The sequence below is a fragment of the Pseudopipra pipra genome, chromosome 1, assembly GCF_036250125.1.
Source record: "Pseudopipra pipra isolate bDixPip1 chromosome 1, bDixPip1.hap1, whole genome shotgun sequence".
In the NCBI taxonomy this organism is placed as follows: Eukaryota; Metazoa; Chordata; class Aves; order Passeriformes; family Pipridae; genus Pseudopipra; species Pseudopipra pipra.
Genome location: NC_087549.1, coordinates 48,091,255 through 48,110,907, shown reverse-complemented (window position 1 = coordinate 48,110,907; position 19,653 = coordinate 48,091,255). Strand labels below are relative to the sequence as shown.

The following is a 19,653-nucleotide window of genomic DNA, read 5'->3' as shown; positions in this document are numbered from 1 at the left end:
CTACCAAGACCCTGGGCATCAGTGAGACTTTTGGTTATCAGCTTTGGAGGGGCTGAGGGCTGCACCTGCAGGGACTTGTTGCTGAGGCTTCACACCCATACGTTGCTCACCTGTTGGCCACCTGTATGCAAGGCAGGGGCTGTGCGTGCCTTCCATGGAGACAGCCTCTAGCAGACCTCTTACTTGTGAAATTGTTCATTCTGTAAAAATAAATTTTAAAAAAATTGCTTTTTTAATTATTAAGTTTTTAAATACTGGATTATCTTTCTTTTTCTCTTTCTCTTCCCCTCCCCCCCTATTATTTTTTTTACTGAGTAGTTTAATAAGTGAACTCTTTCAATTTCCCTCCTTTTGCCTCTCCCTGATGTTTCAACATTTCCTCAGCTTTGGAGGTGCACCAACCAGTTAAAGCAAAAATAGGTGGATCCTGGATATGTTTCAGTCACCAGAAAAGTCTGTGGAGGAAGGCAGAAAATTTCCAAGTGTTTTACAACTACAGCTCCCAAAATCAGATGAAAAGAAAATCTGGTGAGATCTGAAAACTAGAAATAATGTTGAAAGTCCAACTCACCCCTGAAATAGTACTTCTTTTATTTGGACACTGTGAGCAGCAACGCATAACATGCTTCTCACCACCTTGTGAGCATGTAGTGAAAATTTATGGGAAGCTGCAGCATTTCCAGTCCAATATAATGGACTCTAATGCTTTTTTTATAGACATCAATAACAATGTGTCTAGATCCACCCAAAACCCTAAAGTCAAATAAGCTTTGAGATGGAAAAGAGGAATTTCATTTTTCCTCACTTTCACTGCTGGGACAGACAGCCTCCCTCCTTTTGAGGTAATTTAATTTTCACATTATGCTTTATGGGATATCCTTTATTTACCTAATGTTTTCCTGTCAAGTCTTTTCAGACTATGAATCTTGTATATTTTATATACACAAAGGTGACTTTTCCTTCCTTTAATGACCGCAGCTTATCAGTGCAGGCAACTGATACTGGACTCATAAATATGTCACTCTTGGGTTTGCGGCAGCCCCTTCTCCTTCATAAGACTATTCCTTGCTGCTTGCTCCTCCCTTTAGTTCACTGCATATATCCGTGGTCTGCTCGTCCCCTTGATGGTGTTGGATTCATCATTGGCTGGTATAAATAAAACACTGATTTAAGCTATAGGTGAAAATCATTGTGAAAGGAGCACACAGAGGAATGTAATACAAGGTCGGTGGAGCCAGCGCCTTCCGACTCCAATTAAATATTTCCTGTAAGTCGGTGCCAATTGTGCATCTTGTAAGAACATTTGAAAGCGGGAGCTTGAACTCTAAGGGACCCTCTCGCCTCGAAACCTGTTTCCTGTTTAACAAGATTTAACAAGTACAACCAAACATGTGCCATCAGCAACAAAAGTCATTGTAAACGGCTCCAGTGTGCAAAGGTGCTGGGTTTCCTCTCGGCCTCAAACGCCTACCGACCCCATCAGGCTGTCACAGAGCGGCTGCAGCAGAGTGGCACAGTGTTCTGATGCCCAGGACTGGCACAGGCTCAGAGTTTTGCTAAGGGAGGGGGAAGAAAAGAGGGAAAAGGCAGCCTTTTTCAAGGCAGTCAAAGCTTGTTGGGTGAAAGCTTCAAGACTTGGTCTTACTCTCCCAGGAGTTTTCTGCAGAGGATGCAACAACACCCACTCTATTCTGTCTGCCTCTTCAGCTTGAAGCACAGCCTTCCTGCTACAAGATGTCTCAAAGACATCATTGTAATCAAAGACATCAGTGTGGTACTTTGAACAGGCTGTAGCTCAGGCTGAGCTCCCTGTCCAGGCAGAAAAGATGCCCAAAGCAGAGATCAGCCAAAGCCAGCTGTTGATTGTGCAATCAGATATGGGTCGTGAGAGCCCCAAAGTTTAGGGGGTCCTCCTGATTGTGAATGCAGTGGGGACACTGAAGACATGTTCACTGTGGCCAGGCACTGAGAACACAGTCCTGCTTCCTAGAGAGCTGTAAGTGATAGGAGATGTCTATACGTGTGTGTGTGTGTGTGAGTATATATATATATACACAAACACACTCATATGTAAGATAAATACATGTGCAAAAAATGTGCATGCTTATATATTTACATACATCTAACTGGTACAAATATCTCTGCACTATGTATATATCTCCTACCAGAAGCTTTTGTAGCATACTCTCTCTACCTCTCTCCCTAATTCAAAAGGTCTGGTACTTGGGATGAATCTTCTGGTTCTCCTGAGTAACAGCAACAGCAATGACGGGAGCAACAATCCCATAAGTTTGCTGAAAACCACAGAGGCATTCATACAATGAAAGATGCATGTCTGACCAAATTTTCCAAGTGCATAGCTCACACCTTGCCTCTCATCTGCAATCAGCTACTCTTTCCACCTCTGCCAGGGCAAGGTCTGCAAGCAAAGGGAGGACAGGGATGGAAAAGAGCAGAAGAAACTATGTAAAGTGGAGCCTAATGTGATTGAGACAGCTATGTCCTTAAAACTGCTCACACACTGATAAAAGTACTTCAGCCATGGATGTTAAAATGAGAATAATTTTCTTTAAGGAGGTCATGAACCTGATATATAAGAGATATTAAAAGTTATTTTCTCATTGTCAGGGAGGAGGAAAAGCCTGGGAATTTGATGCAGACTCCTCAGCTGTCTAAGTGGGCCATCCTTTATTTGAAATTATGGGATATAGTTCAAGTTCAGAGAGGACAGCACTCTTCTGAGAGAAGTCCTCTAGGTCTTCTCCCAGATTGCTTGGGTCATGCTCAGACGGGAGCCAACTCTGCCCTCTCTGTCTCTGCGATGAACGGTGTCAAAACAATGGGCTCATGCTTCAAAGGAAGGTCTCCATAAGGTCCTCACCCCCCAAAGTGGAGATGTGCTGGTATCCCTTCATTGTGGCTGAGGAGTGGACAAACCATCAGACCCTCCGGATTGGTCTTTCCTCTACAAGCTACACCACCATGGCTTGAGTCACTTCCCACACGTCATGTCCCAAGATCAGCCTCTCTAGTGCTGCTTGGAACCCAGGAGCCCTCTCTAATGTGGGATCAAGCAAGAACAAGGCTCAAGCAAGAATGTTCGAACAGCTGGCCTGGACTTTATTGGAGCAGGTGCCCAAGGACCTATCGATATCCTGCTCACACCACCAGTTGTGCTAAGATGGCAGACGGATGCTGGGCTGTAGGTGGTTGTTTTCACTGCCTTGAGCCTGTCACCAGCCCAGTGCATGCCCTATGTGTGTGGGTGATGAGAGATCAGAGAGGCATCTCCCCCATGATGCATGCAAGCAGGCTCTGCAGCCGTGTTCACTTTCCAGGTTTTATCAACCCAGACGTTGCCAACCACCGCATCCACCCCACATTGCAGCTTGGGCCACCATTGTGCAGCTCTGAGGAGAGCATCTGAGGATGTCCCTGGGACCACCAGGCTCTGTCACCCTGTCCCAGGCTTGCTGACAAGAAGTCTGTTGCGCTATTTCCTCCACAATCCCACTCCTTCCTAAAAGCTGACAAGTGGGGAAGGTTGGTTGGTGCTGTGACCACTGCAAGCCAACAATTCCATCTGGGATAGAGCTGGAGTTTGGCTGAAATGGATATTGTTCCCAATTACTCTCATCTAGACGTAGAATCACTTGCTGACACAAAAAGGAGATGTGAGCCTTCTTTGGTGCCTATGAGGTGTCTAGCTTCATCATCCTAAACTGACTCCAAAATCCCATGTGAAACCAAGACACTGTACGACGATCTGCTGACTTCAGCAAGGCCATCCATGCTGGCTTATCACAGCACAGGGGCAGAAGTGCAATGTTCTGGGATCCTGGGATCTGGCACAACAAGCAAGAGTTTTGGGCACTTCTCCAGGGCAGGAGCCTGCAGGAGGAAGGCAAAACTCCTACTTGTGAAACCAATGGTTCAGTCATGCAGCTTGGAGGAGATCTCACAAAATGCCCATGTGCAAAGCACTGGCACAGGGGAAGACTACACGTCATCACCATCCTTAAAAGGGCTTTGATTTGCAGTAAATTTGCACCAAAGGGCCATAATAGAAGTGCTTCAGGCACCATTAAATCATGACAGCACCTGTAAACTGAAGCTGAGGTGGTTCATTTGGCATTAGATGCTGGATATAGGAAGGAGGCGAAGGAAGTATCTACCAGCCTGAGGAGCCTGATGCCTCACTAGAAAATATACAGACAGTATAAAGAAGAAAGGAAAGCTGTAACATATTTCCCTTGTACAGATGGGAAACTGAGGCATGTTGAGACCCTGTTCTCTGAGAGTGTGACTTGGATTTATATGAGGTCTCTGGAGCACAGCTGGGCATTAAAATCAGGAACTGTGTCTTATGTCTGTACTCAGGAGGAGGAGGGAATGAATTGACTGGCAAACATTTCCAGACAGACGGTGAAGTGGATTAGTACAAAAGAGGATGCAGATCTCGGCTGTTCAGCTGCCAGCAGAAAGGAGGGGGAGTATGGTTAGGCAACTGGTTGAGAAACAGGTGCAGAGAAGGTTTCCTGATATCTGTGCTGTCATCCTGCTTTGAACCCTCAGCTCCCTAGTAAATCTTCCCTCTTGGAACTCTCTCATCAAAGTTTCATTTCCTCACGTTCCTAAAATAGTTCTTGATAAGCAACTTGTCGTGCTGGTAAAGCCCTTTTACTTTCCTAGAAATCTATTTTCATGTTTTCTCCCTGGGCTTCAGCTGCTTGCATTCCCATTCGGGAAAAAAAAAATGATAAAAAGAAATCCAGCCAAGGCTTAACACAACAAGAAGGTGAAATGTTTATGTTTAGTAGCACAGCAGGACCTTGTCTGTCAACTGAATTTCCAAGCAATGCCATAAAACTTGTACCTAACCATAGAGCCAGGGAGAAGAAAATATGAAAATATACTCTTAGCATGTAAAAGATCTGCAGGAAATACAGACTTTTCACTTTCAGTGGCTTCTTGCAGGGCATTTTATCTTCACACTACAGTTAGAGATGGAATAAAGCACAGGTGCTCAAGCTGCTTAAGGCACAAGGGGAGCCCTTGTGCAAGGCAAGTGCTCTTTCCACAGTCAGTTCAGAGACACCCTGGGCCTGCACTGGCATAAGGCTCCTGGGCAGTCCCAGGTGCTGGGGGAAGCAAAATGGCACTAATTGGTACAAACGTGACTAAATGACATTGTAACCCAGTCCACATCCAAATCATCCCCATCTCATTGAAAAGTAATGTGGAATAGCTGCTATCCTCAAATAACGAATTAAGCCAGAACTCCTCCCTCAGCTTTCTGATGCCCACAGCATTATGTTGTCTCATGCCTCTTGCCTGGAAAAGGTTTTAAAACATCTATGAAAGTTTGCCTAGGGGAAAGTTGGCCTTCCTGCTTAGCAGGGCAAGAGACTTTTTCAGAGACTCATAACACTGTGGCAGCCCAAGACTATTACAGGAATGGGGGTGCTGGAGGGAATACCAAGTTTGTGGGTGGGGAAGCACTTGATTGATTGTGAATCTTTTCAGGTCAACTAACTAGCATTCCTTGGGGCAAGTGCAGAAGTCTCTGTATAAAAAAGCTACAGAAAGAGAATGAGAGGTGATTTTACTGGCATGGCACCAAAAAGGGATAAAAAGTTTGATCTGGAGTGATTGGGGTGCATTATAGTAGAAGAGTGGATGATCTGATGAGATTATCCAGTTCTCTTCCTCTGAGTTCAGACAGAAGTTTGCAACTTCTAAGGACCAGGAAAACAGGTATCAGAACTGTTGATTTTTCTTCTGGATGATATTTAGCTAACTTTAGGTGTCTAACAACAGAATAAATAACTAGTGCCAATTCTGAGGCTGTTGTCAGAGAATTTGTTTTCACAAGATGTGCCAGGACTATTTCATAGGATGAGAAAGGCTGAATGGAAATTGTGCTAAAAGTGACCTACTCATGGCAACCCTACTTCTAATACCTTAGCAATGTGGGGCACAACTGGAAGCCTGATGGAGGTAAGGGCTGTCTGGAGCCCTCAGAACAACTTATCCAGCCTGTTCCTTTGGTCCTGGTATCTTTTTCTCCTGGGAACCTCTTGGCACCCCAGAGGAGCTATTCTGGTATTGCAACCTGACACATTTGCCATTTCTTTCAGGACTCCTCTCACTTGAAAATATAGTGGCTGGGAAGAAATTGCTGTTTCCCCAAAGCATCAATTTTTCCAATGCTGATTCCCTAACCAGCCCAGATGCCTGCACCATTTTTCACAGGTGACAGGCAAGGGACATGTGTGCACACACATGCAGCAGGTCTGGAGCAACTCAGTGTCTCCAGGAAGCATCGGAGACTGTGCCTGGCTGTGTGGGCTTGATGAGGAAGGGGAGGCAGTGCCCAGACCTCTGCTCCTAGTTCAGGAAGGTACAGGACTTTTCTGAATGGAGATGTGGAAAGAAGTTCACAAGCTTTAACAATATTCCTAAATAGATAAGTCATCACAGTGTATCTACCCCACTGGCAAACAGCATATTTCTGTTTGATTTTCATGTATTTCTTCCCACTCAAGTCTCACACAAACAAAAAACAGTGCCCCCAACTTAGCCCAAAGGTGACCTCTGGGCAATACAGCCTCAGAAGTACCCAAAATGCACACACCCTAAACATAGACACATATTTTTCTAGAGTCAAGAAGTCTTTTGTGTGGGTTTGCAGCAACTCAGAGGCATTTGGGAGGGAATCAACCAGGAACCAAGACAGTAATACCTCTAGTGTGCATCAGATCTTAACAAAATAGCCTTGTACCCTGCTTCACCCTTTGTGCTCAGAAAACCACCTTGTAACCAAAGCCTTGTTTCCCTGGAATCAGAGAGATCCACTGTATCACAGACTGTTCTAGAAAATCACATTCATTTGGCCTGACTACAAAGTATGGATCAAATCACCATCTCATTTGGGTTAATGGTAGCTTCTCATTGTTTCTCACAGTTTCTCATTAGGTCTCATGGCAGCACAAGAAAGCTCCATTCCAAAATGCACCTAGGAGTTTTATTTATATTATCTTAGAATTTAAACATTTCAATACGGAATATTTAAGCATCAATACTGTATAATTTTCCAGTTTACTGAAGATGGGTTCCCTAGTGATTGCAAGGGGCTCCTCTGTGGTGCCTGAATACCATTAAGAATGTTTGTTCCCTCTTGTCTTAACCTTAATAATTGCAGCAAATTGATTAAATACTGAATCAGAAAAGCCTGCAGAAATTAATTACTTTTTTGTGTATATTGCACATATTAAACATGCAGAATGAAGAAAATTTAGAGTCATCAAAGTACAATTTCCAAACAGACTTGCATCATTAAAAAGACATTTAGCTTCGACATTCAAGGTTAAGTTTGTTCCCAGAAGATGAGGTAATTTAGTAAAATAATAAAGCTCCCATTAAACAAACCCTGTAATAGAACTGAGCCTTAGCGGCTGCAAAGGAAGGAAACTGTAACTTCTGTCAAAGCACAGAGATGAGATTAGCGTTAATAAAGCATTCCTCACAAAGCAGAGTGATAGTATATGGGAGAAGGCACATCCAAATAACTCTCATTTCCACAGTGTTTCCTCTCAGATATGGGCTTTTTAATTAGCCATCGGAAAGAAAACTGAAAGTGTACTTTCTCCTTCTCAGTTTCTCCCTGACTATTAATCTCTGTGCTGAAAACAGTGCCACCAGTCCATCTTATTGTTATTAGGTAGTGGAGACATAAAAGAACTACATTCATCGTTCTTATCGCAGCCCAGAGGTATTTCCTTTGTGTTATGAGGAGTATTTTGATTAGTTTTGGCTGTGTCTGCAGGGAAGACACTGTTTACATTTTCCACAGCTAAAATAATTTCTAGAAATATAAAAGTTCGTTCCAGCACTCGCCAATATTTATTGGTGGGCTTTAATTGCTGAGAGGTTTCATTGCTGTGCCACAGCTGTTCGTTTTTTGACTCCTCTTGATTTCATGACTACATTGACAGTGGATTGTTCCTGGAGTGGGCTGCTGATTTTTAATGAATCATTTGTTTGATTCATCAAGGATGAAACTTTTCTCCCCCATGAATGCCTTATCCATTGACAGATGTGGATAATCACACATTTGCAGAGCCACAGAAGTCGTCCCTTGGGAAGGACCTCAGAGGGATAACAAATCCGTTTTTTCCTATGTCTTGCCTTCTCCTAGGGTGTTTAACCTCCTTTTAAGAGCACAGGCAATGGCAATTCTCCAGTTTTCTCTGGTGGATCTTTAACATTGCCTGCACCTTTCATCTGCCAACAGAGACAAAATATTCCTTTTCTCTTTGCAGCAGCCTAATTTGTGTATTTGAAGCCCATTACCTGAAGACCCACTTACTTTTTCTTTCATTTGATGAGTCAGCCTTGAAATACTCAGTTTCATTTCAGACAATGCAGCAGGTGAGACTTGAGCCCACATGGCAGTTTTAGGTAGTTGCCACTGCCAGATGTTCTCACTCCTGCTTGTGCTCCATGTTCTCCTGCAGTCAGGATGGTACAAGGGAACCATTCACAGTGTTGTGCTGGGCAGGAGCTGCTCTGCCAACCCCATTTCCTACACACAGCCAAGGTACGCACACAGGCAGACAGTTTGTGGCACTTTGGCCTTCCAGTAGGAAAAGCTCCCTGGCAAATCAGTCACAGCAATTCAGGATGACGTAGCTCTGCGGTTCCCTATGGCTTTTTACCACATGGAGGGGAAAGGAAAGAGTAATGTTCTCCTTCTCCTGAAATAAGATATGATGGCTGGGCTGACAGCCCCCGGGTAAGAGCCATGACAGCACCCAAAGCCCAAAAGGAAGTTTGCAAGAAACATTGTTGCTCACGTGTCCCTAAAGTCTCATCAGAGAGAGACAGGAAAAAAAAAATACAGTGCTTCACAGGTATGCAGGTTTTGCTTGAGGGAGCTGATGGGAAACATAACCCACTTTTGGGTATAACAGGAGTAGCACACTCACATTTACCCTTTTCTTCTTGAGGCTGCTAATTTTGCATGACTGAATTAGCTGAGGAAACCAGATTTTAAAAAATCAAGTGCTGGCAAAGTTCCTGCTGACTCAAGGAAACTCGGGACTGCATTCTACTTTGGTTTATCTTTTGTTTCAGTCACGAACTTGAAGGGAGCAGAAGGTTTAGGAGTGCTAACTGGGGATCATCAAAAGTCCCTAAGCCTAATGATAACCTATATTATTTTGCATGTGGAAAATGAAAGGGAAAAAAAAAAGAAAAACAAGCAACAATGTAAATGGCCCCCTGATTCATGGATTCCTGTCACTTTGGACATTTCCTACTCTGGCAGACTATGAATACAGCTGCAGATGAAGGATCAGGGTACACTTCACTGTAATATGTTTTCTGGCACTGTTATTAAGCCATCCAAGTGCTTTTACTCTAATAGCATCCAAGTTGCTATTACTCTAAACCATACAGGTCAGGGATAGGCTTACGTACAGCAGACCCAGGACAGCTTTACTCTCCTACCTGAGCCATTGTAACATCTCACAAGGGGTAGCAGCCAGACACGACCAACAGAGATGAAACTTGCTGCACCTCAGGGCAGCACCCAGGGCTGACACTGGCACCCAGGAACTCAGCCACCGGGTGCCTGAACCACCCACTGCTTCCCTTTGTCACCCTATATCTCCAGTCTCCATTGGATATTCAAGAACAATGCTCCTGATGTAAAGGCACGTAGATACTGTGAGCTAACCCTGTATTTGTGGAAGTTCTGGAGCAGATTCCTTCCACTGTTATAGCATATGCCTCAGAAAAGTCTTTGTCTACTGAAGAAATCTCCCTGTGCCCTACGATCAAGGGAGCAATAAAAAAAGGTATCTAAACAATGTGACAACAGTGCATAGTCGGCAGTGCTTGAAATCAAAACAAAGCCTTCAGGGAGCAAAACAAGCTTCCCATTCTGGAAAAATTTCTGATCTCCAGTTTCCCAAAATGCCATGGCAAAACATTATTATCTTGGATCTTCCTGTCTCTAGCATGTGTCATTGAAATGGCCTGAATGAAGTTGCTATTTGTAGTGTGTAGCTCATGCAAAGCCTCTATCAATGAAGCCACTTAATCGCTCTTCTTTGGGATATTACGCAATTGGCTCTTCTGTAGTAGTTCTTGTCAAGGCTGAGATCTCATGAGTCACTGTCATGAGGGAGGCTTCTCCTTCCTGTCAGCCATAATCATAATCCACTCACTCTTGAGTCTCTGCTTGCTCCTGCGGAGGGGAAGACACCTCCTGACTTTGTTGCTAGCTTCAGGAATGCACCAGAAATGATTGTATTCAAATGAGGATAGAAAGGTAAGGCTCCTATAAGAAACTGCAGGATGGGGGTAATGGTAGACAAAATTCCTTATGCTGTTCATTAATATTGAGTCATTTATCAAATAACTGTTTGGGAAGTATTGCTACAGTTCAGCTGGGAAAGTCTATAGCCAATGTTGTATTTCTAACAGATGCTAAAGTAGTGCCAGATAGCATTGTCACCCAGAGAGTTGCCTCTTGCATCATTCGTAAATTTAACCCTTACCAGAGGCTACACCTCAGGCTTGAGCCATTCTGCCATGAAACCTCATTGAGAAGCCCTGTTCATAAGTGCATGGTTCTACCCATTCCTCCCCTTTAGTGTAAAGCAGGTGTTTTAAGCTCTGTGAATGTAAAAAGTGTGTTTCTAAATGAAGGCTGGTATGAACAATCTCCCTTAAAATCTAGAAAATTAGTTGTTCAATTGATTCCATTATTAAACTTTCTGTCCAACAACACACTGCTAAAATTCAGATGCTCACTTCAATTCATGTTAAAGGTATTTAGATTTGAAGGTACTTAACATGTTGGATATAATAATAACAACAATTTAAAAAAAAAGGCAGACGAGCTGCCTTATACTGCATTTTTTGGGAGGTGTCTGTAAGTGGCAGCTGTCAGGAATGGGATGTGAGGTGAGGGAGGTCTTCAAGGGCTCAGTCTAGCATTTCTTTTCTTGCTGCAGATTTTTCAGGTCTCTCTTTCTCCATACTCTACCATCTTTCTCTTTTTACCTTTTTTCCTTCTAGCTCCAGCGGAGGCCCTCTCCTCCTTGCTAGGCACTGAGGCTGTGTACTGCCTCCCACACTCCATCTGAAGCACAGTGTATTGGGTTATAAGCCATCTAGCAAAGGGTGTTCACTTCAGGTGGGCAGTCAAGCTGAAACACAGCTTCTGAAGATTTGCTGCTTTGGTTATACCAAATTTTGTGACAGCTCATGAGGTCTGCTCCATCATGGCTGCTTCCTGCTGGCCCAGCAGCTTCAGTAAGACAAAGGGAATAGTAGTTTTACCTGTGAAGCTACCAAAGCAGCTTTCATCTCTTGCTCTGTCAATGTTTGCTGGCTCTGCCAGCTACCAGAGCTTTTTCCACTGCATACCTATAGAAAAAAAAGTCCAGAATTTTTTTTTTATGGGGTTGACCCAATCTGTCAGTCCAAGAACCACTTTTACAAGATGTGTGTGATGCACACCCACCTCAATGGTGGTGGAACAGAGCCCAGCAAAGCTCTGCAGGGTGCAGATGAAACATTCCCTGGCTCACAGTGAGACAAAAAGGTGATAAACAGCAGCACCTGGGGAGCATTCCCCTTCCCACCTACCACCACCACCTTCTCTCTCTTGAAAACACAAACAAGCCAATCCAATTTGCATTTTCGTAGCTGGGAGTGATTGCTAGATTAATGAGCACTGCTATTTATATCTAAATAATCATAGTCCTAAACAACTGCTTGGAGGCATCAGTAGGGAAGGCATGTTTCTGGGCAATGATTTTATGAGGTTTGGGCAGCACTTGCCATCAGACGGAGGAAAACACGTCTGAATTACAAAAACTGTTTTACCATATTTTGGACAAACTAAGGGAAACTGGAAGAAGAAAGTTATGCTAGCAGTGTATGCAGACTTGGCTAGCTTACCAGAGTATGCTGGCCTTAACACTGTTCAGAGGAAATACTTTCGCTAAGCAGCTTCCTTTAACCATCTTAGTTGCCACAACCCTGCTTGGGACTTCAGCATTATGCTGTACTGCCCAGATACATAGGGTACCCATCATTGTTCCTCCCAGGCCAGAGTGTGTGAAGAGCCCTTGTAAGCCAGCTATGCCCTTGCTGCCTTTGGCTGAGTTTCTGCAAAGAGATTCTCTTGGCTTAGCGTGGAGCTTGCAAAGCCACTTAAATCTCTCTGACCCCTTAATGAAGTTTTTAAAAGGGCTTCATAAATCTTCATCACTAAGAACTGCTTAAAGCCCTGCAGGGTTTCTCTAGTGGCACTAACAACTAGAACAAGTAGACAGGCTCAGGTATATTTATTGCATTCATCTTCATTATTCCATGGGTTTTCCTTCCTTATAGTCTTTTACACAAGCTGCAGCCAGGAAAGGGAGCTCAGGAGTGGGAGCTCTGATTCAACACTGACATGTTGGATCAGTCCTCTTCTTGGGAATGTTTTCTGTGCAGGCAGAACTGTATGTTTGTCATTTATCCTTCCTTATTTAAATCACCATGTTGTTCTTCATTTGGGAAAGAACCTCATTTTTGCCTTTCCTGTGAAAACATACCGCAGGTCACAACCTGACAGCTCCAAAATGGATTAGTTGTCTGCCTGCCCTTCTGGGGTTTTTTTCTTGGAATTTTGGTTGACTTTGGCAATGGCTTTTTACGAGTAGCATCAGTATTCTCTGAAATAACTTGCAGCTTGATGGATATGTAAGGGTTTCTAGGAAAATACATTGTTTTTTAAAAATTTTTTTGCATGCCATATATCGCACTCTCCAGAGCGTGTAGATTCTGTATATTCCATGCAGGTTGTTTGGTGCTTTACCTCTGTGAAGTGAGGACAGAAAAGGCATGAAGGAGGTTAACAGATAAACAGAAAAATACTCCAGTGCAGGTAAAGTCCCTGAAATCAGTGAGACCCTTTGAAGAAATAGTTCCAAGGCTAATTCTGTAGACAATGGACTAAAGCTCTATTGAGTTCTTAAAGGATTGGAGGTCTTTGTAGTCCAGCCAAGCTTGGGCTACTCCATTCCATCACAAAATCATGCTTTTGTGAGCTAGATGATTTTCAAGGTTGACCTTTAATTTGGCATTTTGTTTATGACATGAGGATACAGTAGAGTGCCATGGAAGTGCTCCTTTAGAGCCATGGCGATGTCATATTATTTTAAATTTATCTGCATTACAAGAAGGTCTGCAAACCTCAGGGGGGACTGGAACAGTGCACATGGAGCAGAAGAGAAGCCATATGCTTGTGCAGGCAAACAAGATCTTCTTACTGAAAAGTTTGACACTGAAGTCTTAAATCTGCCAGAAGTGCCAGTCATCATGATTAACAAAATCATCCAGTTTCCTAGTCTAGGTCAAGACTGGCAGGAAAAATAAAGGCTTATGAACATGGTGGAGGCTCAAAAGCCAGACTGTGATGTGTATGTAAGGTAGGTTACCTGAGGCATTAAAGGAGATCTCCAAACTCACTTGAATTGGTGTTTCTTCCATTGACTTCAGTGGATTCTAGACGATATCATGCTGTGATGCTGTCACATGTGAACCAGTCAGATAATTGGTTTTAATATAGGAAACTGTAGGATGGGTTATGTGATGCACCGTATTGTCTGCTCTACAATGCATTGGTTAATAACCAATGTGCTAGGGACACACTTTTACCCTAATGGGTACAGGATTAGATATTATCTGACTTCCCCTATGCTTAAAGGCTATGCAAGTTCACCCAAGTGCTTACACAGGTGTTAACGAAAATTCGAATTGGGCTGTAGCTTTCAAGTCCTCAAAAGACAAAAAGCACAGGCAGGGGACTGAAGAAGTCAAAGGGCCGCCATAGCCTGAGGTCCATAAAACGTCAGGAAGTTGGAGAGATAAGAAAGAAGATTTTGGCAAGTGACTCATGGCCTGTGCTTTAAGAAAAGATGGAAGAATCCAAAATGACCTGGCAGAAGTTCTTACTCAGTCCTGAGTCACATACACAGCTCGATCCTTTGCATGTAAGCAAAACATTTAAAGCTGTGAGCCTAGGTGGCTTCTGTCCTGTGTCCAAGGCATTGTCACTGACCATATGCCTGCTCCTAACCCTGTCCATTTAAGCCTTCTCCTGACTGAAAGTTAGCCATCTAAATGTCTTTAAGCCTCATGAGTCAGCTGAGGCTTCACTTGCACTGTGTTTTCCAGTGATATAGCTCACATGACTGCAAATCACTAATGTAAATGAACCGGGCTGGGGTAGGAAAGTAACACTGGTCCAGCACTTTTGCACTAGGAATTTGGAGCAGAGATGCCTCATGGCTATGAAAACAGACAGGAAAGGCAAAGTTTAAGTTCATACTGTGAACCATCATACCATAGTCCCATGATACACTGCCTTTGGCAGCTAAGCTGCTGCAACCAGCTCCTGCCCCAGATGTTTGTTTCCACCTCCGGCCTGCAGTTTGTCACCTCCTCAGTCATGCCAAAACAACTGTGTGTACAGCAGTGCTAAAATCAGCACACTGAGGTGATGGAAGTTAAAAATAAACTCTTTGTGGGAGGAAAAGAGGGAGAGCTATTTTTGATTGTAATAATTTCAATGGTCTTTCTTCCAGTGTGGGCTCACAAGGAATTTCATTAACACAACTGGGAGAAGGCAGTGGATTGCTGCACTGGCTGGCACTGGAGTGACTCCTCCAGGCAGAAGATTCCCTCCTGGCAGAGAGAGAAGATTTTTTTAAGCAAGGATTGCATCAAGGCCAATGTGCTATAGAATTGTACCTTCCAATATGCAGAATTATGTCTTCCCTGCCTGGTACAAAACCAGACTCGGGTATCCCAGGCTCTCCATTTGCTATTCTGTCTCCTAGATCGTCTTAGCATTCATTTTAAAAATTATTGTATGCAAGCCAGCATTACTACTAACAAAAACAAATAAAGAGACACTGAGGTTTTTTCCTGTTTTATAAACAAATACCCCTTATAATCATTCTGAATACTAGCCTCCTCCACAATTTGTTATAGTATGGTTAGATGTCACCCATTAAAGTCTATTCAAAATGCACAGTAAACTGAGCATAAAAAACATCAGAAGAGATTTAAAAAAATGTTTTATTTAATAAAGTTCATTACATGATCAAGAAATGAAATACTTACATGTTCCTTAAACAGCATTAAAAGTTTAAGGAAAAACATCTGAAAAGGGTTCAAAATGTTGCAGTGTAGCTACAATCTGGAAATTCACAGAATAATTCAGCAACTTACTTTTGTTTTGGCCTTGGTCATTTCTGTGCTTTGATGAGCTTCTCTGTGAACAAGTAAGTGATATGTGCAAAGCCTTGGTTATCTCTTATGTTCAGGCATCTCAGTGATTGGCTTCTGTTTGAACAGGAAACACATCTACTTGCATCCAAATGCTCCTGCTACGTTTCTCCAGAGGCTCTGCACCACTGAAGCCTGTAAAATATAGACAGCTTTCAAACTGCTGTCCTCTTTTGAAATAAGTACTTTTTTGTGTGTGTGTTTTCACGTTGTTCTATGATATTGAGTGAGTTTCAAAGCTCTTCTCAGGAAAATGGGGCAGTAGTTTAACTTCCAGCACACAGGAAAATGAAGTAGTATCCTGAGTCCCACACCAATGCATCCTTCTTTGGGACTCATGATCCATGTGCTGGATCACACCAGTCTCTGGGTGCTTGGGTGTATGGGCAGGATTCAAATTGAAATTACTAGGGTCTGAGTATGTTTAGTATATCCTTCAATTCTCTTTTAATAAAGAGAACCAAGGGCATAGTGACTCAGTTTTGTATTTAGATGATATAATTGTCTCATGAACTCTGTACAAATTACCTCTTCTCTGTATTGTTTTTGCAGTGCATTGTTTTGCTTGAATAATATGGCACATATCCAGCGAATATTGCAGTCAATAAAGTACCTTGGTTTATAGTTTGATGGCCCACAAATGAATAACTGACATCAACAAGAATAATTAAGTCACTGCCCTTTTTAGCACCATCAGTACTCTTCATTTAGAACACTAAATTTATTTTTAATTATTAACACATTTCCTTAAAAGCTTATTTTTGTGGGTTTTTTTATTACCAATATGGTAATATTAATTGAGCTGTTTTGCTCAGCTTTCAATGAATTTGTGATTCTAAGGTTGACATTAGAGTGTAATGATGTAAAGGAAATTGCATTTTACTGCATTCTAATCAAACAGGTAAACTTGTTGTAGGCCTTTCTCCAGCAAAAGTCCCATAGGAGTCTGGTCCTTCATCATTAGATTTTATTTTCTTCTCGAGCTTTGCACAGCAGGTTTCTGTCTTCCAAATACAGGATTGATAAAATAATTTAATCTGTTAAACAGCGTATTTTTGACATTCAGATTAACAGATACGGGAAGTATCATAGTGCTGAGTAACATAAAGGATATGCATTGTTATTCCTCTTAGTAAAGTGTAATTCTAGGTGTACTGGATTCTGCTTTTATGCAAAGAGTTGGGTTGGTCCAAGGTAGCCTGTGAGCCAACCAGAGCCACTGAAACCCCATGGGTTTGCTGGCCATAGCTTTGTGCCTGCTTTGGGGGTATGGACCCAAGACAGCACTTCTTCCTTGTGCTGAGGAAGAGCACATTTGGGGGCCGCGTTTTCACCTGGGCCCTGCTGCCGTCCAGGGATGCAAGGACTGAGTTGTACACCCCATCTTCCAAGCAGCAAGCACAATGGTGGGTCCTTCTCTCCTTGTATTGAACCTGGGCAATGGCACTCCCCCTTGTTACTGCAGCTCTTGCTGAATCCAAACTTGTGTTTTTTCAGCTCACTTAGCTACAGTCACAGAGCCCTGGATAGGACTGTCCCCATCACTCTCCCCCCTTCCCATCCACTTAATATATTTCTCCAATTCTACCCTCAATCATAACAAAATGTTTAACATATCCTACTTTCACTGTAATAATGCTGGCTAGATCCAAAAGGCCCAGACGACGTGAAGAATTCACCCAAAAATACTCACATTAGCATTCAGCCAAGCTCTTGTAGGGTTTGTCCTGCTGACTTGGTCCAATCCTGGTTAATTCATAGGGCTTCCTTTTCCAGTTGAGCTTTAATTGTTTGCTTTCCAGTTCTCTCCATGGGCTCAACCTAGTCAGCTCCATGCTCCACAAGTCCAAATGCTGAGCTACGGTTAGCATATTTCAGTATAGAATATTTTTACCCTTCCAGTAGCTACAGGTCACAATCATTACTTTGTCCTATCTACACTTATTAAAGGAAACACTTGTGAAAGATATGTCACCTTCTGGACCTCAGAGGTACATGTAGTTCCAAGCAGGCACAAGAAAAACATGTTTTCTCCATTTCTTGCAAGCAGAAATTAGATTAATTTCTTTGGAAAACTCCTTCTAAAGGAAACGTCATTCAACAATTCTGTTGAAGTTATCAAAAGCAAAACCAAATTCATTTGAAAACAGCACAGATCACAGATAGAGTTTGTGAGATGAGTAGGAACTGTTCTCATAGGTAGTAAGAACTAAAATAAGAGTATAGCATTAATTCTCATTTTAGGCTGAATTATACTCCTCTCCAGTTCCATGAGTGAAATATCTTGGAACTTATTCATGTTAGACTCTACCTTTTCCAGAAAAAAAAAGTTTTAAACTTTCAACCCAGAGTACAGATAGCAGTTTCAGCCAGTTCAGGGGTTGTTGCTTTCCCTGTGTCCTGCTGTCCAAGCAGAAAACAAAAGTTTTGCTGTAGTTTCTGGTGGCTAAGCAGGGATCAGGAGCTGAGGTTCTTGGCTTCTGTTTCAGGCATGACAGACCTTTCCTACCTACCCAGGTGTAAGCCTGTTACCAAAATGAAAGAGAGAGGAAAATGCAAACCACTTTGTCTGCCTTCTCAAGATGAACCTTGTTGCTAATTTGATTCCAAGTTCATTTTCTTTAAAGGGTGAAATAATTAAAAAAACAGCACAAAAACTTTATTTTGGACAAAATGAAACATTTTGATTGATACGGGCTTTTTTGGAGGCAAATAGTTTGACTTAGTATAGAAGATGAAACACTTTGATTTAAGTAGTGCTACATAAAGGTGTTGTCACTACAGCCCAGCTGGAGATCTGTGGGGAGTGGTACTGCATAGGGTGTCACATATGGGGTGCTTGGAGGAAAGCCGAAAGTAGCTAAGGAAAAGTTTTCATCTCCCAGCACTCCCAGGCTCTGACAGTCCCAGCTCTGTTGGATTTATCTGTGGCACCAAGAGATGCCACTGATGTCAGTGCTCACTGTTGTCCTTTCTGCTGGGGTCACTGGCCCCCGGAAGTAAACACAATGTAAGTTTATAAGGGTGTACTGGCCACAGAGCTGGATCTGCCATCTTTAGTGTCCATGCAGCAGCACGACATCTGCATCATAAAGAGGTGCTGTTAAACCTGACAGAGCCTGACATAAATCACAGAGAGCATCTACATTACCTTTACTATTAAGTTCATTACAGGAACTATGGTAGCTGCTGAATTAGGGCTGATTGGGTTTGTTTGGGACCAACAGCTTCCGAGCTGTGACAGCAGAAAACTTGGCATTAGCTGACCAAATATGCATCTGGAGTTTTTAACAGAGTCTGCTTAAAGCCAGCTTAGTTAAGTCAAAACCATGACTTGAAGGGCCAAGTGGCAATTCTTGTTGTGAACTTCAGAACGGATCCATTAGCAAGGTTTATTGCCTAAAGAGAAATTTCCATGGAGGTCTGTGGCACTGGCTCTTCATGCTTAAGTCATCGTGGGACAAATTCCAGCTGAATGAGTAGCCTCAGACATTTTTAGTATCTGGAGAAATGAGCAGAGACACAGAAGCAGGGCTTCTTTGTAAGCCCTGTTTCACATGCACTATCAACAAAAACAGCCTACAGTAACATCACAATGCAAATGCACTGCTGCAAAGCAAATAATACATGTGAATTTATAGTAACACTGGGTTGTTTCTTTGGTGGTTTTTTTTTGTTTTTGCATTATTTCACAGGTGAATATTAAAGTTGTGCGTGGCTAAACTTATGTTTGATGGTCACTGGCAAATGCTAAAAGCATGATCCACATACCATCCATGATGGATGTGGATGTTAGTACAGGCAGAGGATGTTAGCAGCAACCCTCTGAAGTTATCCTGTAATACTGTTGCACAGTGTTATCTTTAGAGTTTACTGAAAGTGAGCAGGTCCTTTTTTTTTTCTCCTTGGAAATAGTAGTCGCTCTACAGCCCGCCATCACACTGATTTACTCTGAGGATTGTTACTTCAGAAAAAGGCTGCTGTCTTTATCCACATTAAGGATACAAAAAAACCCAACCCCCCCCCCAAAAAAAAACCCTCAAACCCGAGTAACATCAGAATTACACCTATCTACTTTGTTACGGTGTTCCATCTGTAATACTAAAACTATTATGTCCATTAAGAAAGATAAATTAAGAAAGTGTTTGTATGCAAAAAATGCAAAAAATAACAGCATGAAAAATGCCTTATGTATATCAAACTACACTACTTCTTGCTCATCTAATTAGAATTAAAAGAAAGTCGTTTGACTCCTTAAAATTCAGTCATCTGTGACCTTTTAAAATCAGTCAA

General features: G+C 42.5%; 1 long non-coding RNA gene across 1 annotated transcript in view; it reads right to left on the bottom strand.

Annotated features, from left to right (window-relative positions):
* Positions 1-15,485: 15,485 nt before the first annotated feature.
* Positions 15,486-19,653, bottom strand: part of LOC135414510 (uncharacterized) — an 11,227-nt gene continuing 7,059 nt past the window's right edge. Inside the window, exon 3 of the long non-coding RNA XR_010430702.1 lies at positions 15,486-18,862. This is a non-coding gene — a long non-coding RNA (uncharacterized LOC135414510). The remainder of the gene's footprint in view (positions 18,863-19,653) is intronic.